At 34.1% G+C, this 16,350-nt stretch overlaps 1 long non-coding RNA gene and 1 pseudogene across 15 annotated transcripts; both read left to right on the top strand.

The window, feature by feature from the left end:
• Positions 1 to 2,664: 2,664 nt before the first annotated feature.
• LOC147518873 (uncharacterized) lies at positions 2,665 to 8,879 on the top strand. Of its 15 annotated transcripts, XR_015211916.1 has the most exons (8): positions 2,667 to 2,875; positions 3,499 to 5,428; positions 6,157 to 6,316; positions 6,443 to 6,551; positions 6,827 to 6,981; positions 7,064 to 7,167; positions 7,267 to 7,418; positions 8,381 to 8,879. It is a non-coding gene; the product is annotated as an uncharacterized LOC147518873 (long non-coding RNA). The 15 variants fall into 15 exon arrangements; XR_015211917.1 differs by having other exon boundaries at positions 2,666 to 2,875; positions 3,499 to 5,315; positions 5,404 to 6,551; XR_015211914.1 differs by having other exon boundaries at positions 2,666 to 2,875; positions 3,499 to 5,432; positions 6,157 to 6,551.
• A 4,256-nt stretch (positions 8,880 to 13,135) lies between these two features.
• LOC147518872 (cinnamoyl-CoA reductase 1-like) lies at positions 13,136 to 14,494 on the top strand (annotated as a pseudogene).
• Positions 14,495 to 16,350: the final 1,856 nt, after the last annotated feature.

Below are 16,350 nucleotides of genomic sequence, written 5' to 3'. Positions count from 1 at the left end.
TCTAACTTTGATTCTACTCCCACAACTTGAGAAGAATTGTTCGACCTACCTGAGGTGGCAAATGAACTCAGCTATTCAAATTTTGACTGGACAGCGGCAAATGCAGGATTGCATGCCTTTCTTGATCCAAACCCAAACTTCTTTCCCTTAGTTTCAGGTTGTTCAGTGGCTACTCTTTTCACAGACCGTCTTGGCTGTTCACTGCCTGAGCATAACTTATGTTGCAGTTTTTTCCCTTTTGCGTTGCTGAATTATGCCTTCAAGTTTAGCATATTCAGAAAGATCCCTGTTAATACATTACAAGTATAACTGAGAACCCAAGAACTAAAAATTACCAACTGCCAAGTACATATACAAAGAGTATAAAAATAGAGCAGAACTTACGTTGCAGTTTTTTTCCTGAAAATAGTGACGGATACACATACACCATAGATATTAGTAAATGAATAACCAAGTTTATCTTCCGAAGACGGAATCCGTAGTACTATAGAAGAAATATATGTTCTAAGTTTTAGTAGTTCTAAGTACCATAGATATTTAGTAGTACTAATAGTGGCATCACATTCTTTTCACTACACCATGTCATTATCATCTTTTAATATCCTGTATCTATTCTATAAACATTATGTTAAGACAATGACACTGACCACAACTCACAACTTCATGTTAGCATGCTCAATGCCAACATACATTTCAGTTCATGCTAGAAAACACCAGGAAATATGAGATTGAAGTTTACTAAACAACACAATACAAAAAAACCAATGGGCATCTTTTCACTGATATGGTTTATAGATAGATACTACTCATTACAAAAATTAGATCTATTTTACTAAATCAATTCTTACGAAGATGCAATTCATACTCCATGAAATTGAGCATCACTCACAACACCAGGAACTAATAAAGTTCTATTTTCAGGTCATGCTTAACAATGAACTGGAACTAATAAAGTTGGGATTTCATTGATCAAAGCATACTACTCTGTTATGAAAATAAAACATATATAGAGGACTTCTAAAGTGTAGACATCAGCAACTACGTAATCTTATCCTAAACATTTTGGTTTGGATGACTCTCATCATTCCTTTACCTTTAAATTGAGCTTTTCCAGGAATTTAGAAATCTGAAATTGTTTGCCAGCATGAGATTCTTCTTTTTGTACTACTACAGAGGTTGTCTCATCGGGTACATTTTGTTCGTCAGGTCCTTCCATGGTTACCACTACACCACTTACATTTTCAAGTTGCCCATCTACTTCAGTAGAGTAAGGATCTTTCGGTACTACCTCAGGTGTGTCACCTACTACACCGTTTAGTCGGGATGGTATTAAGCAACATTTCTTAATACAATATATAAAAATAAATAAATAAATATATAAATATTATTGGACAGTGAACATGACCATCGCCTCAATATGGCTCATACATCTTCCACTCAATTGGCTTACAATAACTTCCAATATAACTCATATCCGGATTACCTATGACCTTCTTTCTAGCTTAACTTCTGCTCCCTCTCACTTAAACCTATCGACTATTGTATTGTTCTATGATAACCAAGTGGTTAGTTTGATCTAAGTGAGCTAGCAAGAGGTAAGCACAATATTTTTTTTTGGGTTTTGGTAAGCACAATATTCAACCTCTGCACGATAACAGGCTATAAAAGAACCAAAGAAAGAAAGAGACGCGAGGAAAGAAAAACCTGTCTTCAAAATTTGGAGACCCAGATTCATGAGGAAGACATGGAAGACTAAATACAACCCAAAATAACTACAACTCACAAATGTAAGCCATCGCTTTAACTGGTTCTTTTCCAGAGATCATGAGATCGATCTGCAAAGAGGCCAAGAATACAGAGTTAAAGAAATTAAACTAATGTCTATTGATGAAACATACAGAAATGGCAATAGGAGTTTAATTTAAAGCAATAGGCGATGCATTCCATGCCAATATTAAACATCCGGAAGAGTGCAAACATACTTCATGACCGATTCTCTCTCGACCGATTTTATCTCGCAATAGCACCTTTACTTCATCATGGAAGCGACTTCCTTTAACTCTTTGTCTAGTACAAAACCAAATCTCGCACCTAAAAGGGTTAAATGTAAAGTTAAAGAGAAAGTTTTCCAGAAAAAGCACATTGGAAGAATAGACATATTACAAATAGTGTAACCGGGGAGGTAGTGTATTCATCTTTTTTTTTTTTTTCTCATTCATTAGTGTTTAGTTGGTAGGGAAAGGGAAAAAGATAAATAGACAATCCTAATTTTGAGGAGAAAAGTTAGGATTTCGGTAGAATTTGGATAAGGTTTATTTATTTTGTTTTTTTATTTTTTTCAATTTGAGGAGTCTATATAAAATTAAGCATAGATTAGGGAGATTTAAATAAATCTGGGGAGGTGTCACTAATTATTATTCCATCCGATTTTTTAGGAGTCAATCACATTGTTGGAAGTGCAAAATGGAGCGATATGGTGAGGAGAGAGAATCAAAGCTTTTATATATATATATATATATATATATATATATATATATATATATATATATATATATATATATATATATAGATTATTACTCTTCTTTTTTGAAGTTGAATTTTAAATTTACTATTTAGTTGGACTTCAAAATTGTGTGTGGTGGGCCTAAGGATTTCAACGTCTTTCTTGGTTTGGAAATTTGTCAAAAATAAAATAAAATAAAATGTTTGAGAAACTCATTTCTACAGCATACGAGTGTAGCTTTGGTTCATTTTAAGTGTTTTTCTTACAGATACTTGAAAATTATGAAATCAGAAGGACTGGAGATATCTCAACCAGATTTGTCAAAGTACATCACAAAATTACAATTCGCAAAAGGAAAAAGAAGGTCCACAGGTGAATTGGGCTTCTTTAGCAGAAAAAATGATGTTACTTTTACTTATTGTCAATTTAGAGTATATTTATTTGTTACGATTAGTGTCTAACCTTTCAAGACTTCCTTACCTCAAGTACAAATTATCATTTGCAGAAGAATTTATGAAACTCGAGTGTTGGAAATTTACTTGAAATTTAAATAACCCATCTTAAATATTTTTGTTAGTCTAATATCTACTGTAATTCTCGGGCATGAATTCCTATTTTTTCTCTTCATTTGAAGATCAGTTGTTCACTTATAAATACTTGAAATTTGATGTGCAAAAACAATCATGGCAAATGGATATGTTCTATAACGTAGAAGAAACGTCAAGTTAATTAGATTATGAAGAGGTGATGATTTCACAATTTGAGCATTTGTCGACTCCAACCTGATAGGCATACAGGTCTGTCTTGAGAAAATGATACCTTATTGTTTATCTTTAAAATCTAAAATCTAAAATCGCAGAATAATAATATTGTTTATGTTACTGGCATAGGACAACCAACCAATCAATGACATGCTTAATTTGTACCGACTTAAGTAGTCCAGTGAGCCAATAATTTGCCATCATTGATTTGGATGTATTTTATTTTTTTCTTAGATGTCAAAATGAAGGTCTCAAACCGCGGCCAGTGGACAATCAATTTAAGCAGGGATTCTATATTAATCCTAACCTCTATCATAGCAGCATAACATAGTGGGCGGCTCTTGGGTGCTCTTTTTTGACAACTAAATTATACGGAGCTATTTAGGTATATCTGGCATCTGTATCTTCTCCGAATGCAGAGAAGAATTTAATTTTAGCTAAAAATCTCTGAATAAGAAAGAAGTTAAGATGTTAAACTGAAAATGCAAATCTTCAAACAATCCCTATCTGCTTTTGAGTCTCAGATGAAGTTTCTTCAAATCTTATATCTTGAGTGAAGCTAGGATGGTTCAATGGATAGTCTATTCAGTAGGGATACTACTCTGAATGGTGGGAGCTCACTGGGTCTTTGGAGCTTCGACGATTTCCCCTAGATGGTTGGGGGTGTCTTCTGAGGAGCGATTGACTTGATTTAGGTAAATGTTTTAGCATGACATTAGTATTTGACAACTTATACATTGCATTCTCAAATTGGACTATAGAACCACTATTGAGTATTGTAATGTTTTAGTATGACATTAGTATCTGGCAACATAAGGGTACCCGTTAAGTGTCTGGCTTTCTATTCTTCCTATTGTGTTTAGTTGTTCACTTGCTGTTGTAACTGAAGTGTCATTCAATGTTCAAGGTCTTTGGGGTCCTTTGATTAGTGATGTTGGTTATGTTCTTAGGAACATTTACTTGAAACATAGTTTACAGAGTTTTAAGGAAGTGAATGGGCTAAATTTATATGGTTGTATTAGTATAGTTTTGTTGTTGTATCTGTTTCCGGTGGCTGTGTTTGTCAAATGGTCTCAATGGGTTTAAGGATATCACTGAGCAATCCAAGCTTTTGGAAATTCGTTGACATTGTATCTGTGAGTGATTTTGTTTAGGGTGTTTTACCACTTCTACAATCAGCTGTCTTACCAGGAGTTGCTAATGCGTACTGTCTTTTTTTTTGTTACTGTTAAGATCCGATGTCACACATGGCTGTTAATAGATCCTCGGCTATTATTCGATTAATGCTTTTAGTGAACTAAGTATGTCTACACATTGGGCTCTATTTTAACCAACAAAAATTCTCTATTTGATCAAAGGCTTATATGTGAATCTATTTACTTATTTCACATCCAAGGGTCAAGTGTGTTTTTGGCAGTGAGCAATTCACCTCGAGCATTTTCAACAGGTAAATACATTTAAGAAAGTGAAAGAGCTTTGGACTAATGGGTTAGTTGCTTTACTTTTGTTTATGTGTGAGGCCACATTTATATATGTAGTGGATGACACTCGAGGATTACTAATAATACACTAAAGGAAATTAGAAATATTTATAATACTGCTGCTTCTTTACACTGCAAATATTCAGGGTATTATAACTTGAGTCATCCTATATGAACATGTGTGGTTATAAACATGTGTGGTTAATTTTTTTTTTTCATATAAGAAGGGTTGAGCTAATACATTAGATTGTCATTTTTACCCTAAGCAAGGGGTATGCGGTTATATTTCATTTTTCTTCTAGGTTGAAATGTCCTACAGTATGTATTATTACTCTTTTATGAGAAAGTCGATATCAACTTGAACAAATAGGTATTTTTTACCACTGAATATCACTTTAGTGATATCAATGATATTTATATAAATCAGGTTTTTCTTAACTTCATTTTAATTGTGAAATCTGATGGATTTGAATCCTAATGTGATGATACAAATTGACAGGAAACGTTGACACAAGAACTGGTCCGTAATCCACGAGAGCATGACACAATAAGCACTATTGTTTAAGCAAGGCATGACTTCATATTTTGTTCATGTCATTTCCTAACTCCCTCCATGTTGTAGTGATTATCCACTATCAATTGTTTTGGTTTCCAACAGATCAACCACATTAAACATCAGCCAGGTATGTGAGTACTCCTTCCATAGGACTTTTACTAAATGGCTTTTATGACTTCTATAAAAGATTGTCAATCGTCGTTGCCCCTTCTGATTACAAGGAGGGTTTTAGTATTTTGGATAGTATCGGAAGGGCTAGGATTCAATCAAGACTTCTAGCACTAATATAGTGTCTATAATGGCTTATTCTTGAATTAGATGGGAAGTGTGGGGAGTTGGTAGTTGCATAAAGGGTGGAAGAGACTTTGTATATGGGATAACGATAATTTTTAAGTGCTCATACAGTCCAGTCACTATTGGAACTAGCTTTCTTCATGCACTTTTTCTATCTGTTTTGCGCTTGCCGTGGACATAGTCCATATGACCATCTAATTCACTAAAGGAATAAGATAAGAAGGATTATTAGATCCTTCAACTTTAGTCATTCTATAATTTCTTAGACAGTTCAATCTGCATACCAAGGAACACAAGTTTTATGATCAAATTTCCATTTATTTGAAGTAAGAAAGTGCCTTTTTGGTGAATTAAATTGACAGTTAATTTTCACCAATATCAAGTGAATGTCTAAGATCCAAGTATTTTACTGAGAAAGATCTTAGATTTCTTTTGGCATTGCCTTTTGCAATTATGCTGGCTTAGCTATTCTATACCTCTTTGACAGGAAACCCTAACAAGCAAATAAACTGTTGTGCCTTTATACCAACAATGCGTTAATCTTGGTGTTGTCTTATGTAGTCCTTGCGCAGTTTGCTTTTAATGAATCACTGAATCGGGTGGATTCTAGAGCAATGAATAACCGAACAAGGAGAAAGGAGCACAAATGAGGAGTTTTTCGAGTCCCCCTATGGATTATGATGAATCTTAGCTTGGAGAGAATTTGAATGCACCAACTAATGTAATGGATTATTTCTCAGTATACTCTTAAGTTATTCAGAGTTATAAAGTACAAAATGGGGTAAACTCGATAACTCTATCATGATCAATTTTCGCTCATTGGTTTAATTTATTGTCTATTCCAAAGTGATTACTAGGTTGAATAGATGGATTTGGTTGAATTAAAGGGGCGTGAAAATACGACATTATTGTACACATTATTAAAGGTGATGCAAACTGACGTAACGAAGCATCAAGTAAGTATATTATGGTGTTTGATTTGTGTTTGACCAATGTTTGCGATCAATCTGTTCAATTTCTATTTGTTACTGAGTTTATCAATTGAAGGTGATAATGGTTTTGCGGGAATTCGAGTTCATTCTTGCAGATCACCATTAAATGCAATTTTAATTCTAACTCCATACCTTATCCCAAACCTAAATCATTTTCAATTTCCTTGAATCAATTTTAATTGTATCATTTAATCCATGTATTGGGGATTTAATTTTAACATTTTAAAATGATCTTTTAGGACATATTACGAAGGCAAGCAATGTTTATGTTCTGAGTGATTTCACGGAGGAAGCTGTTGGATGACCATTGGTGCTTTGTGTAAGGTCATAATATGTGACCTCTAATGGGTTCGATTTCAAAATATTCGATCTCCTTACAAGCTATTATGAAGATGTATGTTCCTACTTTCGCACACTTTCATTGTGGTTTAATAAGTTTGCTTAATTGTCAAAGTTTCATCTATACATACATGTAGATTGCAAACCAATGCTGGGGCACTTACAAATTTCAAAGTTCTTGATTTTTTACGATCTAGAGGCACATCAACTTATTGCCAATGTAGCTCCATCTGAGTTCTAGGTGTGTTTTAGATTTTATGTTCAAATAATAGTACTAATAAGAGTTGTTTTTTGTGATTCTGTTGTTAATTAAGTTTGTTTTAATGGTTTTTCATGTTAGGTTTATGATTATTTGGTTCAAAGTGCTGCTCGCAATCAAACAAGAGAAAGTATTGATGAGTTTTTGACAAGTTGCATAAAATTTGATCTTGCAAAAACTGAGAACTTAACCTTATTAATATCAGACCTTCTTCAGCAACTGAAATTGACTCGGTTAGCTAATTCTGATAGTGTGCAAGTTTCTTTCCTTTTTGTCATATTTGTTAGTGTGTTATTATTTTGCAATATTATGGACTAAGATAATTTTCATAATGCTACTACATATGCTGATTCACCATTGCTCAAGTTCAGCATTGACCACTTCTAATTCACCGTTCACTTCAACTGATTTTATTCAAAAGTTACCACTTACTCCTATAACCTCGGGGAAAAAGTCGAGTTCTAAGGAATTACTTTCTTTGTTATGAGGTTAGCAAACCGCCATCAATTTTTGTTCAAATTGTTGTCACTTGAAATTTAGTTGTTCATAGATCCAAGTTTGTCTACACGAGTGTGGTGAAACTTATGTTATGTTATTTGGACTTGCTGAGCATACTGTATCTGTAGCTATTCATTGTATTGGCTAGAAAATCCCGATGACCTGTAGATTATATAAAAGAGTACTGTTTGTCCTGTTTCAAGTAGCCAAAGTCAGTCTTAATTAGTGATTCCTAATGGTGTTTATCATCATAAGCATCTGATTGTAAGGTCATAGTGTATTTTACCAATTAGGATCTAATGCAGACTTTAGAAGTCCATCTGGATATAAGCAGGGCCTTTGCGGTTGCTAAAAATTTAACAGAGAGTACATGTTCCATAGATTCAGACATAGTACTAACTTGATTGCCATTCCTACTGAGACTGACGTGAAAATATAACAAGAATTGAAAAGCTGAAAAGTTTGACAAGTCTTTTTATACCATAGCCAGTCCAATTAGGGGACATCCGATTCAACCAGGTTTTTCATGTTGATAAATTAGGGTATTTAATAGGAGAGATGGTCTGGTATGTTGTTGTTGTGTGTGTATATGTGTACTACGTGTGTTCAGCTATGTGGGAAGCTTACTTTCACTGAGTTTGTGATCCTTCCCTGTCTTCATATAAAATTTATGATATGTTTGTGTCCTTGCTGGCAGATTGTAGAAAATTGTGAACAACGTATGGGCAATGAAGATGAAGCTTTGGTGAAAATGATAATTGAGATGTTGCCTGCTCCAGGGAAACCTGAAGGGACAGATGAGGATCCTACAGAAGATGTTACCGATCAGGAAGCAATGGAAGCGGCGTTGCCCTCTTCAATAAAGCCTAGAGGGACAGATGAGGAGACTGTAGAAACTGTTGGGGATCAGGACTCAGTGCAGACTTTATCTTTTTTCTACTGTTACTATATATCTTTATGTGGTGTGAAATTATCGCCACACTTGCAGTTAATGTGAAATGTTTTTGTATAGTTTAAGGGCGATGAAAGTGAAAGTCCCAGACGATAAGATGGTTCTGAGAACGAAGGTCTCATAAATAATAGTTAGACGAGATGTTCTGTTTAATGTTTGTCTGTGCATTTATTGTATGTATGTTGGAACCTATTGCTGTAAAGCTATGTATTTAAATATGCGCTCAGCATACTCTTTTAAGCAAGGCCCTCACCCAAAAACCGAGATATATTGGCGGATATGTGACCAGTCCAAAGTTTTTTCGGATATCTTGCCGATATATCGGATTTGATATTTTGATTTCGTTATTAACTGTGATTATTGTTCAAATGATATAAAAAAAAATGTTTGATATATGTGAAATTTGACGGGACTAATTTACCAAGATATATCGGCGAGATTTATCTGTTTTGGGCCCAATTTTGTTGATCGAACTGTGTTGTTCAAATGTAATAAAATGTTTGTTAGTGCAATTTGACGGGATTTTGTTTTTCTGTCTTCCAAGTCTTTTTAGGTTTTAACGATTACTGAGTTGATCTTTCTTTCAAATATCAATAGTCTCTCTTCAAATTTGTTTTTTCCATGAAAAGGGTGAGATCAGCTGTTCGGGCTACCATTCTAGAGGGTGCAATTTGCCAAATCAAAACTCACAGATAAAATTGCGCAAATTGTTGAGTTGCACTTTTACATTATTTGATCTGACCAAAGTCCACTTCACTTTTGGCGATCGGTGTTGTCTCTACATTACGAGGGTTTCAAGCATATAGTTGTTAAATGCGTATAGTCCACAGTGATCATGCAATGACAGCAGTTTTGAGCTTTTACGTACAGGGTATCTTTAAAACCCATTTTAGATGGTGGTGAAGTGGAGGGCTAAATATTGCCTAGGTTTAAGGCAGTGTTTTCAACACTGGCTATCCCTTTGTATTTTGCAATGCAGCTTCAGCTTCAGGAATAACCCAAGGGCTATTATCTCAACTATGGCAGCTAAATGCAATCGTACATTTAAAAGCCATTAAAAGGCCTGTTTTCCACTGCCGACATGATAAAAGGAAAAACCAAAGTTATAAGAAGCTTTTTATGAAGTTCTCAGACCATACAAAGATTTCTTTGGTTAGGTCGTATTTATAAAATGGGGTAAACTCGATAATTTTATCATGATCAATTTTCACTCTTTGATTTAGTTTATTGTCTATTCCAAAGTGTCAATTTTCTTGAATCAATTTCAGTTGTATCATTTAATCCATGTATTGGGGATTTAATTTTAACATTTTAAAATGATCTTTTAGGGCATATTAGGAAGGCAAACAATGTTTATGTTCCGAGTGATTTCACGGAGGAAGTTGTTGGATGACCATTGGTGCTTTGTCTAAGGTTCAATTTCAAATGAGCATCTGTCGATTCCAGAAAAATAAAACATGTCTGTGGGGAGATTATATAGAAGAACTTCCACATACTAAGGCCAGGTTTGTTTTTTAGCTAATATTTATCATTTATTTTTTGTTTTTTCAGACTTCCGAGTGAATTTTTGATTTTTTTAAAAACAGCAAGTAGTGGTTGTATCTAAAATTGCAGCAGTGCGTGTTTCTTCTTTGTATTAGTAATTAATGTAATCTTGGACCTACGGTTTTTTTTATCATAATAAACTTGGTTACACACCTGAAGCTTTATTTGATTTTCATGAACCATGTCCAACTTTGTGATTTAGTATACAATATCTGTCTTGCATTATGATATAGAGGATAGACACACATTGAATATTGAATGGATAAAGCATTTATCTAAACTATTATAAAAATCGCGACTCTTATCTACAGTCCTGCAACAGTAAAAAAATATTTTTTTATGTAACTCTAAATCTCTTCAACCTTACTATTTTGCCCCCCATGAGTTTCTTAAATACCAATAGTAGCCTCTATAATATATAGTAATAATAGTTCAAATAGAGGGATGAATATGGACATCACCAACTGGGATACGCTCTTCATACATTTTTTTGGCTGGATACGCTGTTCGTTTTCACTATAAACTCATGTGCAAATTTATACATGAACAAAAAGTTCTTAATACATAATACTCTTACTAAGGACACGACTATGGGCCAAAGTTTGGGCTTTCATAAAATACATAAATAATTAGAAGACTTTGGGATTTTGAGTTCTTTGTACATTTTTTTTCCTGGATACGCTATTCGTTTTCAATATAAACTCTAGTGCAAGTTTATACATGAACAAAAAGTTCTTAATAAATAATACTCTGATCAAAGACACAAATATGGGCCAAAGTTTGGGCTTTCGTAAAATACATAAAGTTGGAATGTATGCGTCAATTTGTTTCGTATTACAAATTAACAAATGGGCTTATAACTTAAGTCCACATTTGTATACAACCCACGTTAAAAAAAATAAAAAAATAAAAAAATCTGATATAAAGAACAAATCTAAAAAAATAACATAGTTCAAGTATACTTTTGCATTGAAAATAGTCGCAATATTATCTTCTCTTCATTGAACATTTTCACATAACTTCAATCAAAATTCTATTATTAAACAACAAACATACATTCAACAAATCTCAACTATAGGCAAAAGTTTGGGCTTTTGTAAAAGACATACATAATTAGAAGACTTTGGCAAGTTTATACATGCATACATCATTAGTTATTTATTAAAAAAAATTGGGATTTCGTAAAATACATATATAATTAAAAGACTTTGGACTTTTTACGTTGTTCGTATATTTTTTGGCCTGGATACACTGTTAGTTTTACTATAAACTCCACATACATCTTCGGTTAATACGAATTTTATCGTTCCAATAAACATTTTCATAAAAAAAAATTGACTCAACCACAATTAAATGGGTTAAACAACTTTATCATGGCCTATGTCTAAAATGAACAATAGCCCTAATATTAATAAATCTATCTACTGGATTTTACTTGGACTATTTATTATTTATTCAAGCTGATATTGGACTATCAAGGTAGCAGGCCCGACTATAGGTCGGGCTTAATGGCTAGTAAGAATGATAAGATTGAGTCATTATCCAGTTTTGGAAATCCAAAAGATAGACTTGAGTGGATCCAAAAAGACTAAAAGGCCCAATTTACCGGTAAAAATAACAAATTTCGAAGAAATTATAACACAAGAAATGAATTGGGTCCTGTTATTGATAGACACACAATTGTGTTGGGCAGACCCCGGCCCAAATTGGAGTTTGTAATTGTTTTGGGCACTACACACTGTCTAGTACACCCCCCACACCCAAAACCGATCTCTTAAACAAAATTGGAAAAATCGGAAAAACAAATTAAAGTAAAGAACCCATATTCGTCTCCTTCATTCAACCAGTTAAAACTCAATAATCACAACATTCCCATAGAAAAGATTTCCTCAAAATAATAGAGCAATTTAAAAGGTATGCAAAGAATCGACTAGACAGCCATTATTTCAAAACTTTGCTTTGCATCTTAAGTATGAACTATGAAATTAAGTTTTTGTTGTTTTGGACAAAATGTTCCACGTCCTTGCGGATCTAGTACTCGCATGGGGCAATAAGTACAATATATACCTTTGTTTCATAGGTTGCAAACTTAAATCCACTGGCTAGCAGGAACTCCAAACAGACTCTCTTCTTTGACTTTCCATCCTTAATGATCAGGCCACACTATTTTTACAATGTTCATGAGTTTCACAAAATACAAATGCATAAATAGTCAAAGTAAAGTTATTACTCGCCCTAAGATCTCACAATGTGTTGGTTGATACTTGATAGTCTTGCCACCCGTTATGACTCTGCTTGGTCAAACCTCACAATACACTGTAGATTTTCCATCGTCCGAAAAGGTGGGGGCCTCAACAAACTTACATGAGCAATTTCAAAAATAGGTGGAAACAGCCAAATGGCTTGAAAATCTACATATGTATCACTAGGGAAGCGCCAAACTAATAGATACTGTGACCAGAAAGCAAGATTGTGTTAGTTAGTAATAAACCTTTCTAAAGGCATAAATATGATACATAAGGAGAACGTAGGATAATTTATACTGGTAAGTTAGTAGTTCAATGCCAGCTAACGGTTACTTTTCTGATAATGCTGAAGGGAAATGGTATGAAGGCGCTCGGCAGAAGCATTGTATCTTTGAAACTTCTCTTGCAAACGAGGTTTCAAAGCATTTGTAAGCAATGTCGAGGAGAAAGTTTGGACTTTATGAATGGTGAAGGCAACATTGTATCATGGAATCTTCATATTCAAGCATTAATTAATAATTAGGAGGTCAATAGTGTGGTGCAAATGTTGGAGCTGCTACAAAATTTTCAATGAGAAGACAGTGATAACCAATGGACGTGGGCATGGGAAATGAACAATGTGTTTACAGGTAACTCGCTGTATGAAAAAATTGGAGAGGAGTATGAGATTGAAATAGGAGCAACATGACCAATCAACTTTTTTTTTCACGTGGCTTCTCCATGTACCGTTGATCGAGTCACTAATCCCCAGGTTAGTATATTAGTAGTACATAATGCCGTTTTGGTTTGCCAAAATTTAAGGCGTAGCCTACTGAGAAGGCTCACGGGGTGTAGCGCTTGGATGGTCAGATGTACAGAGTCTTACTATACACTCTTACAGTCTTACTCTTACCTCACAACCAAAGAGCAAAACAGGTTCCACAATCGAACCAACCTCAAAGTCACAATGTGGCCAGCCTTACAGTTGCATGGAGGCCTGCTACCTGTCGTCATTTTTTAAGACTGCATTATATGGTCCATAAAAAAAAATAACTGTAAATTTAACGTTTTCACTGATTTTTTAAACTTTTAAACTTCGATACTTTTTGACAACTTAAAAAACATTATTTGGCATACATATATATCTCGCAAGTGCATATTGTGCGATTTCCCAAACAATCTGATTATCTTAGCATATGTTGCCAATTAAACTTCTACTCATTTTAATTAGTTTTTCGTTCAATCTTGAATTAATGGTAGAGGCAACTTTTGGATCCGGCAATTAAAGGGACTATGAATGTATTGAATGCGGCGAAGGAGTGTAGAGTGAAAAGCTAGAGTAGTGATGACTTCATCCATAGTTGCTATCATTCCTTGCCCCAACTGACCAGCTGATGTTCCCAAACGCGAAGATTGTTGTACTGATCTCAAATACTGCAAGCAGAACGATGTAAAGTCAATTATTCTTTTGAAAAAAAAAAGACTGATATTAAACCATATGGAGGAATCGAACAAAAAATACCATGTCAAGTTGAATAGATCAATACATATGATTTCTTTTGCCTTCTACAAATGAAGAATAGATATGGAATTTGGTTGGTAAGACAACAACGGAGAAGGCTGCGTAGGAGTTCGCCAAAGATACATGTTTGGATGTGGTAGTCATCCATCCCGGCTTTGTATTGGGACCTATTCTTTCTCCACGCCTTAATGTCAGCATGATAATGCTACTTTGCCTTCTTGAAGGTAGCGTATTGTAGTTCTAACTTCTAACTTCTAATCTATTACGTGTGATTGCAATGGCCAGACCGTTAAGAGTAACCAATTGCAAGTTATCTGAATTAACGCCGCCTATCGTATATGGTATTATTGTTTAGTTTTTTATCACTTCTTTCTGGTACATGTTCCACCGAAGAGTATGGGCATTTTTACATTGGACCTGTTCATGTCAAAGACCCTTGCTCAAATTCTGTTATATGAAAATTTATTGGCATCAGGAAGGCACCTGTGTGTCAAAGTCATAAACCACTGGAGTGACTTTGCAACTAAACTCGCAGAACTTTACCCTGCATATAAGGTTCCCAAGTAATCAACTTCACTGTATACATTACTTGAAGTAGGAATTGTAACACATTCTAACTAGACATAGGTTTTCTTTGGTAACAATATGTCGACCGGAAATTTTGCATAAAATAAGGCTATCCTAACTCACTATGCAAGTATCTGAGTTGCTCAAAATCCAAAGTTAATTTACCGTGCACAATCCCTGCACCAAGTACATATTTTTTAATGTTCATAAGAATAATAGTTAATTGGTTGGAGGTGATCCTCAAACTTCTCGCCATGTCAGGTACTCTCGGTTATATTATATTATAGAAGTGGAGCTTGCTAGAACTGGAAAAAGAAATACACATAATGGTGTATCCATTTGGAGCATTTCTCACTACCGTTCTAAATCTAGGTATGCGTCTTCTTCTTTCTCTCTAAAATATATATTTTGTAATTAAACCAACATGTTTAATCCAAGTATACGCATTCTCCAGCTTCATTAACATTTCTTTTTAGCATTGGAATTGATTGGACTTTTATGAAATTGAACTTTTAGGATATATTTGGGTTTTTAGAAATGAATGGAAAATGTAACATTTAGATCTGATTTAGCTAATAAAGAATTGAGAATTTGGTGCTATGTTGATTTTGTTTAGGAGTGTCAAGTTAGGTCACTTATAGGTCAAGTAATTCTAGCATCCTCATCACTCAATTTCTGTGAAAACCCCTGATTTCTTTTTGAGGTTAGGGGTTCCACAATCTTATTTTTCCCCTTTGCTTACCTTCGCTGTTGTTGCAGAATTACTAGAAATAATGAAACTCGATTGGTATTTAGAAATATTGTTAGGAAACTCAGTAGTGGATTTAGCTGTTGTGATTGGGCAAAAAGCTCGCTATGATTCCGAATATGGATTCCTTTGGAGGTAATCCTATAAAGTAGTAGTTAAATCACTCCATTTACAATTTCCATTTTATTCTCCTTTTATTATTGAGTGTTGTATATAAATTTTGGGAGTGAATTGCAAATGTATTTAGGAAAGAATATAAGGATACTCAATTCTAAGGATAGCTTGCCCCCATGTTAAATTTATTTACGTACTTAAAGCTCAATTTTTATTTTAACCATCAGTTGTATTGATTATATTATAGTTGGTATTTTAATTGTGTTATTGAGTATACGGTATCATATTGTCACCACCCTTTTGTCTCTCTCATATCTGCATTAAATCACAATCTTTGCCATCCATACGCACTGATACTAATGATTTAGTTTTGTGGGACTCCTCCAAGTATACACGTCCTTCAATTCTTTGCCATGGGTTAACCTGGATTACGCATACATTAAACTACAATTGCTTAAAATACAGTATTCAGAATAAGTCTAAACTTCTACAATATTGTACTACAGAAGGACGTATATCCAGGTTAACCCATGTGATAGCTAAATGTCTTCATTGGTAACGGAGGACGAAGGCAGAGAAGGGGCAAGGGGATGTGATGTATCCATTGAAGGTTAGCTTGGAGGATTTTTACAATGGGACATCCAAGAAGCTATCTGATGCGAGGAAGCAATAGATTATCATGTGCACAGCACATGCATAATGCTACAGCTATAGTTTATCTTTTATTCTACTTCTATTTTAAATCCTTAGTTAATTAGAATTAGACTAGTTTCTATTTTAGTTTCCCAAGTTCTATTATGATTAGGATTTGTTAACTAGTTTTCTATATAAGCAGATGTAAACATTAAGATTTTCAGACTTGATTATTATTATTGAATTAAGAGAATTCATTTTTATTCATTAAACCCTAGTTTTGGGTATTTTTATACATTGTGTATCTATTGTTCTTGCTTCCGCAACAAATATACATCAAATTGGTATCAGAATTTTAGGT

This window comes from Coptis chinensis, chromosome 2 (assembly GCF_015680905.1).
Source record: "Coptis chinensis isolate HL-2020 chromosome 2, ASM1568090v1, whole genome shotgun sequence".
NCBI classification, from domain to species: domain Eukaryota; kingdom Viridiplantae; phylum Streptophyta; class Magnoliopsida; order Ranunculales; family Ranunculaceae; genus Coptis; species Coptis chinensis.
The sequence above is the reverse complement of the archived record's forward strand: the minus strand, read 5'-3'. Positions and strand labels throughout refer to the sequence as shown.